We start from the raw sequence: 12791 nt of genomic DNA, 5'->3' as shown, positions 1-12791 counted from the left end.
CTGGCCTTGAATCCTAAAGCAGAAATTAAGAACTCAGTTAATAGCTGGTGAAATATATATTTTTCTCAACCTTGGGCATTTGGAAGCTAAAGCATTAGCTGGGGAGTCATATTCCAGGCAGTCATATTGGAAGGAAGTCATCTGGCTTGTGCTACCCAGCAGGACCCTAGAGGACAGGGCTAAAATAGCTTATATAAGACCACTGTGGATGGGCATGGCCTAGAGAAATGAGACCTCTCATATCTCATCTGCAGTTTTTGGCTACTCTCGAAATCAACATTTGCTTTTGTTCTTTGCCAGTCTTTGGGTAGACTATGTCAGAGGGAAGATCTGGGACTCAGGGGCTGCTGTTCAGATTCTCAGACAAACAAATGCTGAGAGAATTTTGTGAGGCTTTTACAAATTTTTCGGTAGTTATATTACAGGCTTAAAATCAGCAATCTCTTTGGGATTAAGGGAATGAAAAAGTAGAGGAGAAGAAAATGGGAGAGATTTGCTGAAAAGCAAGGCAGCAATCTACAACCTGATTTCTGACTGTGAAGGCAATGACAACTTGAAATAACCCGGAGAACACTACGATTTCTTGGGGCTTCCCAGGAATATTTTCCTAGGTTCCCTTAGAGGGAAATATTGGACTTACGCAGTTACGCAGGATGTCAACTTGCACTTTAAAAATTGTATATGAAAAGAAATTGTAGCCACAGGCTGGTGAGATCAAGGACATATGGATACTGTTTGTAATACTTAAAACTTGGTTATAGAAAAAAAATGATGGCACATAGGAAGCAAGATTAACTTGGAGCTCCCACTCAGAGAGACAGAGCAACAGTAGAGACTCACATAATGAACTTTTGCTCCAAGAACTACCACAGAAACATACCAGGAAAGCCAAGAGATTCCATAGATCCTTAGAAGGAGCTAGATCACTGCTGCAGGCTCCATGAGACAGCCAAAAAACCGTGAGTCAGCTTGCTTTCTCAGTGGGAAGGCCTGTAGCCTGGGGCAAGTTCTGAGCCCTGATTACAGGCTGCCTGGAGATAACTCAGTGCTGTTGGGGGCGCATAGTGGGAGTGAGACCGGCCATTCAGGCTGTGGGCTGCGTGGAAGCTGGGTGAGGTCTGTAACTGCCAGCTTTCCCCCACTTCTCTGGTGGCCTGTATGACTCAGCAGTGGCAGCTATAATCCTCCTAGGAACAAAATCCCATTGGCCTGAAAAATCACACTGCCATCCCTCACAGCAGCCACAGCAAGCCATGCCTAAGGAGAGTCTGAGCTCAGACATGCCTATCCCTGCTTCCACCTGATGATCTTTCTCTATCCACCCTTGAAATTGAAGACAAAGGATATAATCTCTTGGGAGTTCTATGATCCTGCCCACTACCTGAGAATCCTGAAGACTTACCCAGCCAACCCTAGGGCAAGTTTGCATCCTGCCTGTGTTACTGCGGCTGATGCACTATTGAAAATGCCACATCCTGGCTGAAGAACAACCAACGCAAAACCAGTGCACTAAACAAAAATACAATCAAGAACCCTCATAGAGTTCACTTCACTCCCTTGCTACCTCCACTGGAGCAGGTGCTGGTAGCCATGGCTGAGAGACCTGAAGATGGATCACATCACAGGACTGCAGAAAATACCCATACCAGCCTGGAGCCTGGTAGCTCTGCTGGGTGGCTAGATTTAGAAGAAAAATAACAATCATTGCAGTTCTGCTCTCAGGAAGCCCCATCCCTAGGGAAAGGGAGAGAGAATCACATAAAGGGAGTAGCCTATGGGACAAAAGAATCTGAAGAGCAGTCTCTGAGTTCCAGATCTTTCCTCTGACAGTCTACCCAAATGAGAAGGAGAAGGAAAATAATTCCAGTAACATGATAAAATAAGGTTAACACCCATAAAAGATCACACTAGTTCACCAGCAAAGGATCCAAACCAAGATGAAATCTCTGAATTGCCAGAAAAAGAATCAAAAGGACCACTATTAAGCTAATCAAGGAGGCTCCAGAGAAAGGTGAAGTCCAACTTAAAGAAATAAAGATATGATACAAGATATGAATGGAAAAATCTCCAGTGACATAGCCCAAATAAAAAACAATCACAACTTCTGGAAATGAAGGACACACTCAGAGAAATGCAAAATGCACTGGGAAGTCTCAGAAATAGAATCAAATAGGTAGAAGAAAGAACTTCAGAGCTTGAAGACAAGGTTTTCAAAGTAAGTCAATCTATCAAAGAGAAAAAAAAGAATTAAAAAAATGAACAAAGCCTCCAAGAAGTATGGGATTATGTTAAACATCCAAACCTAAGAATAATTGTTGTTACTGACCTAGAAGAGAAATCTAAAAGTTTGGAAAACATATTTGAGGGAATAATCAAGGAAAACTTCCCTACTCTTGCTAGAGATCTAGACATTCAAATACAAGAAGCTCAAAGAACATCTGAGAAATTCATCACAAAAAGATAATCACCTAGGCACATAGTCATCAGGTTATCTAAAGTCAAGACAAAGGAAAGGATCTTAAGAGCAGTGAGGCAAAAGCATTGGGTAACCCATAAGGGAAAACCTATCAGAGTAACAGCAGATTTCTCAGCAGAAACCCTAGAAGCTAGAAGGGATTGGAGTTCTATTTTTAGCCTCCATAAACAAAACAACTGTCAGCCAAAAATTTTGAATTCAGCAAAACTAAGTTTCATAAATGAAGGAAAGTTAGTCTTTCTAAGACAAATGCTGAGAGAATTTGCTACTACCAAGCCAACACTGTAAGAACTGCTAAAAGGAGCTCTAAATCTTGAAGCAAATCCTTGAAATACACCAAAATACCTAGGAATCCAACTTACAAGGGATGTGAAGGACCTCTTCAAGGAGAACTACAAACCACTGCTCAACAAAATAAAAGAGGACACAAACAAATGGAAGAAAATTCCATGCTCATAGATAGGAAGAATCAATATCGTGAAAATGGCCATACTGCCCAAGGTAATTTATAGATTCAATGCCATCCCCATCAATCTACCAATGATTTTCTTCACACAATTGGAAAAAACTACTTTAAAGTTCATATGGAACCAAAAAAGAGCCTGCATTGTCAAGACAATCGTAAGTCAAAAGAACAAGGCCGGAGACATCACGCTACCTGACTTCAAACTATACTACAAGATTGCAGTAACCAAAACAGCATGGTACTGGTACCAAAACAGAGATATAGACCAATGGAACAGAACAGAGCCCTCAGAAATAATACCACACATCTACAACCATCTGATCTTTGACAAACCTGACAAAAACAAGAAATGGGAAAAGGATTCCCTATTTAATAAATGGTGCTGGGAAAACCAGCTAGCTGTATGTAGAAAGCTGAAACTGGACCTCTTCCTTACACATTATACAAAAATGAATTCAAGATGGATTAAAGACTTAAATGTTAGACCTAAAACCATAAAAACCCTAGAAGAAAACCTAGGGAATACCATTCAGGACATAGGCATGGGCAAGGACTTCATGACTAAAACACTGAAAGCAATGGCAACAGAAGCCAAAATAGACAAATGGGATCTAATTAAACTAAAGAGCTTTTGCACAGCAAAAGAAACTACCATCAGAGTGAACAGGTAACCTACAGAATGGGAGAAAATTTTTACAATTTACCCATCTGACAAAGGGCTAATATCCAGAATCTACAAAGAACTTAAACAAATTTACAAGAAAAAATCAAACAACCCCATCAAAAAGTGGGCAAAGAATATGAACAGACACTTCTCAAAAGAAGACATTTATGCAGCCAATAGACACATGAAAAAATGCTCATCATCACTGGCCATCAAAGAAATGCAAATCAAAACCATAATGAGATACCATCTCACACCAGTTAGAATGGCGATCATTAAAAAGTCAGGAGACAACAGGTGCTGGAGAGGATGTGGAGAAATAGGAACACTTTTACACTGTTGGTGGGAGTGTAAACTAGTTCAACCATTGTGGAAGACAGTGTGGCGATTCCTCAGGGATCTCGAACTAGAAATACCATTTGACCCAGCCATTCCATTACTGGGTATATACCCAAAGGATTATAAATCATGCTGCTATAAAGACACATGCACACGTATGTTTATTGTGGCACTATTCACAATAGCAAAGACTTGGAACCAACCTGAATGTCCATCAATGATAGACTGGATTAAGAAAATGTGGCACATATACACCATGGAATACTATGCAGCCATAAAAAAGGATGAGTTCATGTCCTTTATAGGGACATGGATGAAGCTGGAAACCATCATTCTGAGCAATCTATTGCAAGGACAGAAAACCAAACACTGCATGTTCTCACTCACAGGTGGGAATTGAACAATGAGAACACTTGGACATAGGTTGGGGAACATCACATACTGGGGCCTGTCATGGGGTGTGGTGGGATAGCATTAGGAGATATACCTAATATGAATGATGACTTAATGGGTGCAGCAACTAACACGGCACATGTATACGTATGTAATAAACCTGCAGGTTGTGCACATGTACCCTAGAACTTAAAGTATAAATGAAAAAAATTAAAAAAAAGAGGGATTAAAAAAAGAAATACACCAAAATAGAACCTCCTTAAAGTATAAATCTAACGGGACCTATATAACAATCACACAATGAAAAAAAACAAGGTATTCATGCAACAAATAGCATGATAAATAGAATAATACCTTACATCTCAATGGTAACATTGTATTTAAATGGCCTAAATGCCCCACTTAAAAGATACAGAATGGATAAGAATTCACTAACCAAGTTTCCGAGGTCTTCAGGAGACCTACCTAACACATAAGAACTCACATAATCTTAAGGGAAAATGGTGGAAAAAGATATTCCATGCATATGGACAGGAGTAGTGAGCAGGAGTTGCTATTTTTATATCAGGCAAAACAAACTTTAAAGCAACAACAGTTAGAAAAGACAAAGAGGGACATTATATAATGATAAAAGGACTAATCCAACGGGAATATATCACAATTCTAAATATACATATGCACCTAACACTTGTGCTCCCAAATTTATAAAACAATTACTACTAGACCTAATAAATGACATAGAGAGCAACACAATAACAGTGGGGAATTTTAGTACTTCACTGACAACACTAGACAGGTCATCAAGACAGAAAGTCAACAAAGAAACAATGAACTTAAACTATACCCTAGAACAAATGAACTTAACAGATATTTACAGAACATTTTACCCAACAACCACAGAATACATCCTGCAAGATGGATTACATAATAGGCCACAAAATAAGTCTCAATAAACTTAAGAAAGCAGAAATTATATCAAGTACTTGTTCACACCACAGTGGAATAAAATGGGAAATCAGCTTCAAAAGGAACCCTCAAAAGCATGCAAGTACATATAAATTAAATAACCTCCTTCTGAATAATCATTGATCAACAATGAAATCAAGATGGAAATTAAAAAATTATTTGAATTGAGTGATAATAGTGACACACCCAATCAAAACCTCTGGGATACAGCAAAAGCAGTGCTAAAAGGAAAATTCATAGCACTAAATGTCTACATCAAGAAGCCTAAAAGAGCACAAATAGACAACATAAGGTCACAACTCAAGGAACTAAAGAAATAAAAACAAAGCAAACCCAAACCCAGCAGAAAAAAAAAGAAATAACAAAGATCAGAGCAGAACAAAATGAAATAGAAACAAACAAAAGAAATACAAAAGATAAATGAAATGAAATGCTGGTTGTTTAAAAAGATAAATAAAATTGATAGACCAATTGGTGAGATTAACCAAGAGAAAAAGAGAATATCCAAATAAGCTCAATTAGAAATGAAATGGGAGGTATTACAACTGATATCACAGAAATACAAAAGACCATTCAAGGCCACTATTAACACTTTATGCACATAAACTAGAAAACCTAGAGGAGATGGATAAATTCCTGAAAATATACAACCCTCCTAGGTTAAACCAGGAATAAATAGAAACTCTGAACAGACCAGTAAGAAGCAGTGAGGTTGAAATGGTAATAAAAAAAAAGTCAACAAAAAAGTCCAGGACCACATGGATTCACAGCTGAATTCTATCAGATATTCAAAGAAAAATTGGTACCAATCCTATTGACACTACTCCACAAGATGGAGAAAGAGGGAATTCTCCCTAAATTATTCTTTAAAGCCAGTATCACCCTAATATCAAAACCAGAAAAAGACATAATAAAAAGCAAAACTACAGACAAATATCCTTGATGTACATATGACATGGTTTTGCTGTGTCCCCACCCAAATCTCATATTGAATTGTAGTTCCTGTAATCCCCACATGCCATGGGAGGGACCCAGTGGGAGGTAATTGAATCATGGGGATGGTTATCCTCATGCTTTTTTTGTGATAGTGAGTTCTCATGAGATCTGATGGTTTTAGAAGGGGCTTTTGTCACTTTGCTTGGCACTTTTCTCTTCTGCCACCATTTGAAGGAGGACATGTTTGCTTCCCCTTCTGCCATGATTGTAAGTTTCCTGAGGCCTCCCCAGCCATCCAGAACTGTGAGTCAATTAAACTCTTTTCATTTATAAATTAAAAATAAAAATCTTGAGTATTTCTTCACAGCAGCATGAGAATGAAGTAATACAACATAGATGCAAAAATCCTCAGTGAAATACTAGCTAATCAAATCTGGTAGCATATAGAAAAGATAATTCACCATGACCAGTGAGTTTCATACCAGGGATTCAGGGATGGTTTAACATATACAAGTCATTAAACATGATACACCACATAAACATTATTAAAGACAAAAATCACATGATCATGTAAATAAATGCAGAGAAAGCATTTGACAAAATCCAGCATCCCTTTATGATTAAAATCCTCAGCAAAATTGGCATAGAAGGGACATATCTTAAGGTAATAAAAGCCATCTGTTGCAGACCCACAGCCAACATTACACTGAACAGGAAAAAGTTGAAAGCATTCCCCCTGAGAAATGTAACAAGACAAGGACACCCACTCTTACTACTTCTATTTAACATAGTACTGGAAGTCCTAGCCAGAGCAATCAGACAAGAGAAAGAAGTAAAGGGCATCCAAATCAGTAAAGAGGAAGTCAAACTGTCACTGTTTGCTGATGATATAATCGTATACCTAGAAAACCCTAAAGCTTCATCCAAAAAGCTTCTAGAACTGGTAAATGAATTCAGTAAAGTTTCAGGATATAAAATTAATGTACATAAATCAGAAGCTCTACCATACACCAACAGTGGCCAAGCTGAGAATCAGATCAAGAACTCAATCGCTTTTACAATAGCTGCAAAAACAAACAAAAAAAACTTAGGAATATACCTAACCAAGGAGGTGAAAGACCTTTATAAGGAAAACTACAAAGCATTGCTAGAAGAAATCACAGATAACCAGACAAATGGAAACACATCCCATGCTCATGGATGGGTAGATTCAATATTGTAAAAATGACCATATGGCCAAAAGCAATCTACAAATTCAATGCAATTCCAATCAAAATACCACCAACAGTCTTCACAGAACTCGAAAAAACAATCCTAAAATTCATAAGGAATAAAAAAAGAGCCTGCATAGCCAAAGCAAGACTAAGCACATAGAAAAAATCTGAGGCATCACATTACCCACTTCAAACTATACTATAAGGCCATAGTCACAGAAACATCATGGTACTGGTACAAAAATAGGCACATAGACCAATGGAACAGAATAGAGAATCCAGAAATAAAGTCAAATACTAACAGCCAACTAATCTTTGACAAAGCAAACAAAACCATAAAGTGGCAAAAGGACACCCTATTCAACAAATGATGCTGGGATAGCTAGCAAGCCACATGTAGAAGAATAAAACTGGATCCTCATATCTCATCTTACACAAAAACCAACACAAGATGGATTAAAGACTTAAATCTAAGACCTGAAACCATAAAAATTCTAGAAGATAACATTGGAAAAACCCTTCTAGATATTGGCTGAAGCAAAGACTTCATGAGCAAGAACTCAAAAGCAAATGCAAAAAAAAAAACTAAATAGATGAGACTTAATTAAACAAAAAAGCCTCTGCACAGCAAAAGGAATACATCAACAGAGTAAACAGACAACCCACAGAATGGGAGAAAATCTTCACAATCTATACCTCTGACATAGGACTAATATCCAGAATATATGAAGAACTCAAACAAATCAGCAAGAAAAAATAAACAATCTCATAAAAAAGTGGGCTAACGACATGAATAGACAATTCTCAAAAGAAGATATACAAGTGGCCAACAAGCATATGAAAAAATGCTCAACATCCCTAATTATTAGGGAAATGCAAATCAAAACCACAATGCAATACCACCTTGCACCTGCAAGAATAGCCATGATAAAAAAAAATAGTTGTTGGCACAAATGCGGTGAAAAGGGAACACTTTTACACTGTTGGTGGGAATGTTAACTAGTACAACCACTACGAAATACAGTGTGGAGATTCCTTAAAGAACGAAAAGTAGATCTACCATTTGATCTCGCAATTCCATTACTATGTATCTACCCAATATGCTTCACAACTCTTTTATTTATTTATTTATTTTGAGATGGAGTCTCTGTTGCCCAAGCTGGAGTGCAGTGGTGTGATCTTGGCTCACTGCGACCTCCACTTCTTGGGTTCAAGTGATTCTCCTGCCTTGGCCTCCTGAGTAGCTGGGACTACAGGGGTGTGCCACCACGTCTAGCTAATTTTTTGTATTTTTACTAGAGATGGGGTTTCACTGTGTTATCCAGGATGGTCTTGATCTCCTGACCTTGTGATATGCCCGCCTCAGCCTCCCAAAGTGCTGGTATTACAGGCATGAGCCACCGCACCTGGCCCACAACTCTTAATTGGTTCACGAAGGGCCCATAAAAGATGGTCGGATGGGACCAGCTGAGAACATTTCCCACTCATGTTCCTTATCCAGCACTCCTGAGAATAATTAATGGAAAATACTGTCTTCTGATAATTGCTTCTTCTTTGTCTTTTTGTTTCCCTAAGGAAACATTTAAGAGAATCTCTAGTGGATGGCATGTCTCCTAAAAAATAACTCTATGCTATTCTGAGGACCAAGGGCAAGGCTGAGGTATAGGACCAAGACAAACCAGCAGTGTTAGCCATACTCCCAGGTTCCACTTAGGCACAGAATTGTGAAGGATATCTTTGTAAGTAATATTGGCAGAGGCATCCAAGAACAATTTTTCTTCAGTGTCTCCAATTCACCATCAACACTTGCTTCACACTGTTCTTTGCTTTTCCCTTTCCTCTTCTGTCTTGCTCTCCTAACCCATGGGTGGCGCTTCAAGTAACAATGTTTGTTCCTGCCTCTTATTGTCTAACTATCCTCCCTTTTCCAATACCTATTATTTGTTGTTTTGTCATATTACCTTTACTTCTTATGTTTTAATAGACACTTACGTTTTAATAGACACCAAGGTCTCTTAGCTAAAAGTGAAACCTCTTGTGTGGAAAGTTAAGCGTTACCCAGGATGTGGAGTGGTAATGAAGAGTAGAGATTTCCTGAGGCCACAACGTGTAGGACCATGTTTCCAAATTCCACGTTGCCAAATGATTCCCCTTTTTGCTATTATTAACCCCAGCCTTGAAAGATTTACTCTCAAAACACCATTTAATAATAATAATAATAATTAACAATAATAGTAAAATAATAAACTCTTACTGTAACAACTATTAATCAAGAGCCTGCTCTTGTATTAGGTACTATTTCCTGTCTTAACTAAGAGCTTTAAACGACCCTGCAAGGTAGGCATCATTATTATTTTATAAAAGATTAAGATAAAGCTCAGAGGAATTAAGTAATCTAGCTAAAAGTCATACCATAAACAAATATTGAAATTTAACTTTCCTCTTAATAATAGATTTCTCCATTTTTATTCATCAAAGACAATAAAATATTCATAGTCTTACATAGAGAAACCACAGTAAAGTGCTGTTATTCTCATAGAAAGCAAAGGAATTTAATGGTTTAATTTCTCTGTATAGCGTACTTTAGAATAAATGTACATATTTCTACTAGCATTTGAAATATTGATAATGGCTTGTTGCTATTTTCGTAGGCTCTGGCAATTAATAAATATTGTAATTCTTGATATAGGAGGTGACTTGCCAATAATTGATAGTGGGCCTGCATACCCCTTTTGACCTCTTACATTATTTTTTAACTTTAAAAAGCCAAAACCTCACAGATTATTGGACCCCCAAAATGGCTAATATGTATATTTTTCCAGAAAAATCTTGGATGATGTTAATTTAAGTCTGTTCAAAGGCAGGAAGATGAACAAAACAACATCTGAAAATTCCCATTAATACCAGGAAGGTGATAGTATTTTCCAGCAATAAGAAAATCCAACATTGTTCTTTCCATTTGTTTAGATTGGAATGGTTCAACCTAAACAAAGCTTTGTAGGTCCTGACAGAGTCTGTTGATTCTTGCAAAAACTCATCTCTGCTCTAGAGTATTTGGACTATTGGAAGGGTTCACAGAAATTTACAGGAATGAACATGGGTCCCTTTTGGAATGAGTTGAGTTATTTTCCTTTATTCTGTTGGAATTTTTTGTTTCAAAACTGGCCTTTATGCAATGAGGAAACGTTACTTAAATCATTTATTTTTAAAATTTTTCTTGTTTTGGCTTTTTATTTTAAAATTTTTACACACGAACAAAATACATAAAGTATAAATGTACACTATAATGGTATACAAAAACACTAGTGTAACCACAACTAACATCAGGAAATACAGCACACCATCATCCAGAGGCCCTCTGTGTCTTTCTGAATCACAAAAGCCTCTTTCCACATCTGATGTAACCGTTTATTGCTTTACTTTATAATTTCGCTATGTATGTATGTATCACTAACCAAAGTAGCTTAGTTTCGCTTCTTCCTAAGTTTTAAATTTTTGCAATCCTACTTAAATATCCTTTTGTGTTTTGCTTCTCTTACTTACTGTTATAGTCACAACTTTCTTCCATGTAATAATGCAACCCGTTTGTTTCATTTTTATATAGCATTTCAGTGTATAGACTAAAATTCACATATCCATGCCACATTGATGGGTATTTGAGGCTAATACAGTGTTGTTCTGAGGTAGAATTACTGAGTCATAAGGAATAACCATGTTGTGTGAATTTTCAGCTTCCCTGTTTTGCAAAGTCGTTGTCCTAGTTTGGAACTCCAGAAAAGAAGCTGTGAGGCCAAAATTTGCCTGCAGGAGATTTATTGGGGAATATTCTCAGAATCAACACTTGAAATAAAGTGGCTTTCCATGTACATTTTAGAATCAGTTGTCAACAATTGGTCACTTTGTGTATTAGTCCGTTCTCACACTGCTATAAAGAAATACCGGAGACTGGGTAATTTACAAAGGAAGGAGGTGTAATTGGCTCACAGTTCCACAGGCTGTATAGGAAGCATGGCTGGGGAGGCCTCAAGGGACTTACAGTCATGGCAGAAGGAGAAGTAAGGCACATCTGACATGGTGGCAGGAGAGAGAGCAAGCCAGGGGAGGTGACTCACCTTAAAACTGTCAACTCTCATGAGAACTTACTCTATCAGGAGACTAGCAAAGGAAAAATCTACCCCCATGATCCAGTCATCTCCCACCAGGTCCTTACTCTGACACGTGGGGATTACAATTCAGGTTGAGATTTGGGTACGGACAGAGTTAAACCATATCAGTGGCCCCACTGCTGCGGGCATCAGGGTTGCTACCAATGGCTCACACTTTGACCCTGTGGCAGCAGCTAGCAGAGGCAGTGGCGGGGGGTGGAGTATGTCCATGGGGTTCCAGGCATGTGGAGATGCATGGGCTGTTGTGCCCCAGGGCAGGATGCAATCTGTTAGAGGCTGGGCTTTTAAGTTGGCACTGTGCTGTAGCTGCTTAGGACTCAGGGAGTATGTGGGATCCAGTGTGAGCTCCCTCTCTGGAGCAATGCCATCATATGGTCTTCAGGCAGCTCTCTAGGTTAGCCTAGGACCCACATAGATTGATGGTTCTCTTGTGGTTAAGATTGCAGGAGTTCTTGGTGGAAATGTGGATCATTGGGGTTCTCTCACTTACGCTTTGCTCACATTGGGGAGCCTCTGCAGGCTCCCAGCTGATCCCAGCTGAGTAGGCTGCCTTGCTTCCCTCTCCTTCCTTGCCATAGGTGTTTCTTGTTACTTCTCTGTAGAATTCCAGTGTTCTTTCTCAGACAATCTTCTTGAAGTGTGATTATCTACTTGCTATTTTGGTTCTTCTTTGTGGTGGAGGAGAGTAACAGATGCCTCTAGTCAGCCATCTTAAAGCTCCTCCTCCTCTTTCCCTCTATTTTTAAAAGCTCTTTCTTTTTTCCAGATTTCATTTTTCTCACTTTTCTTGCAGCCTATTTTCTACATCATTTGCTGTTTTTAGCAGCTTATTTTTATCCTCATTGCTGCTCCCACACAAATTTCATTTTTGCATTTCTGTGGTGTATTTTTTTCTCCTTCATAGCTGAGCTATGCCAATGCATTTTTCATCCTCTTCTGTTGTCTTTTCATTTCTGTCTTAAGCTTTCATATCTCTGTTTTAACTTTTGCATTATTGGTTTTAAAGAATTAACTGTTTTGATTTCATGGCAATATGTAGAAACCTTGTTTTCATCAGCTATTGGACAGTAATTTTTAGGTGTATTTTCTTCATTTGCCATTTGTTTTAGTTGTTCCCTTATTTTTCTTTGGTATTTTTGATGAATTTTATAAAGATTTATTTTGTTTTTAT

Source organism: Hylobates moloch, unplaced genomic scaffold, assembly GCF_009828535.3.
Source record: "Hylobates moloch isolate HMO894 unplaced genomic scaffold, HMol_V3 SCAFFOLD_5, whole genome shotgun sequence".
NCBI classification, from domain to species: Eukaryota; Metazoa; Chordata; class Mammalia; order Primates; family Hylobatidae; genus Hylobates; species Hylobates moloch.
This window is presented reverse-complemented; position numbering follows the sequence as displayed.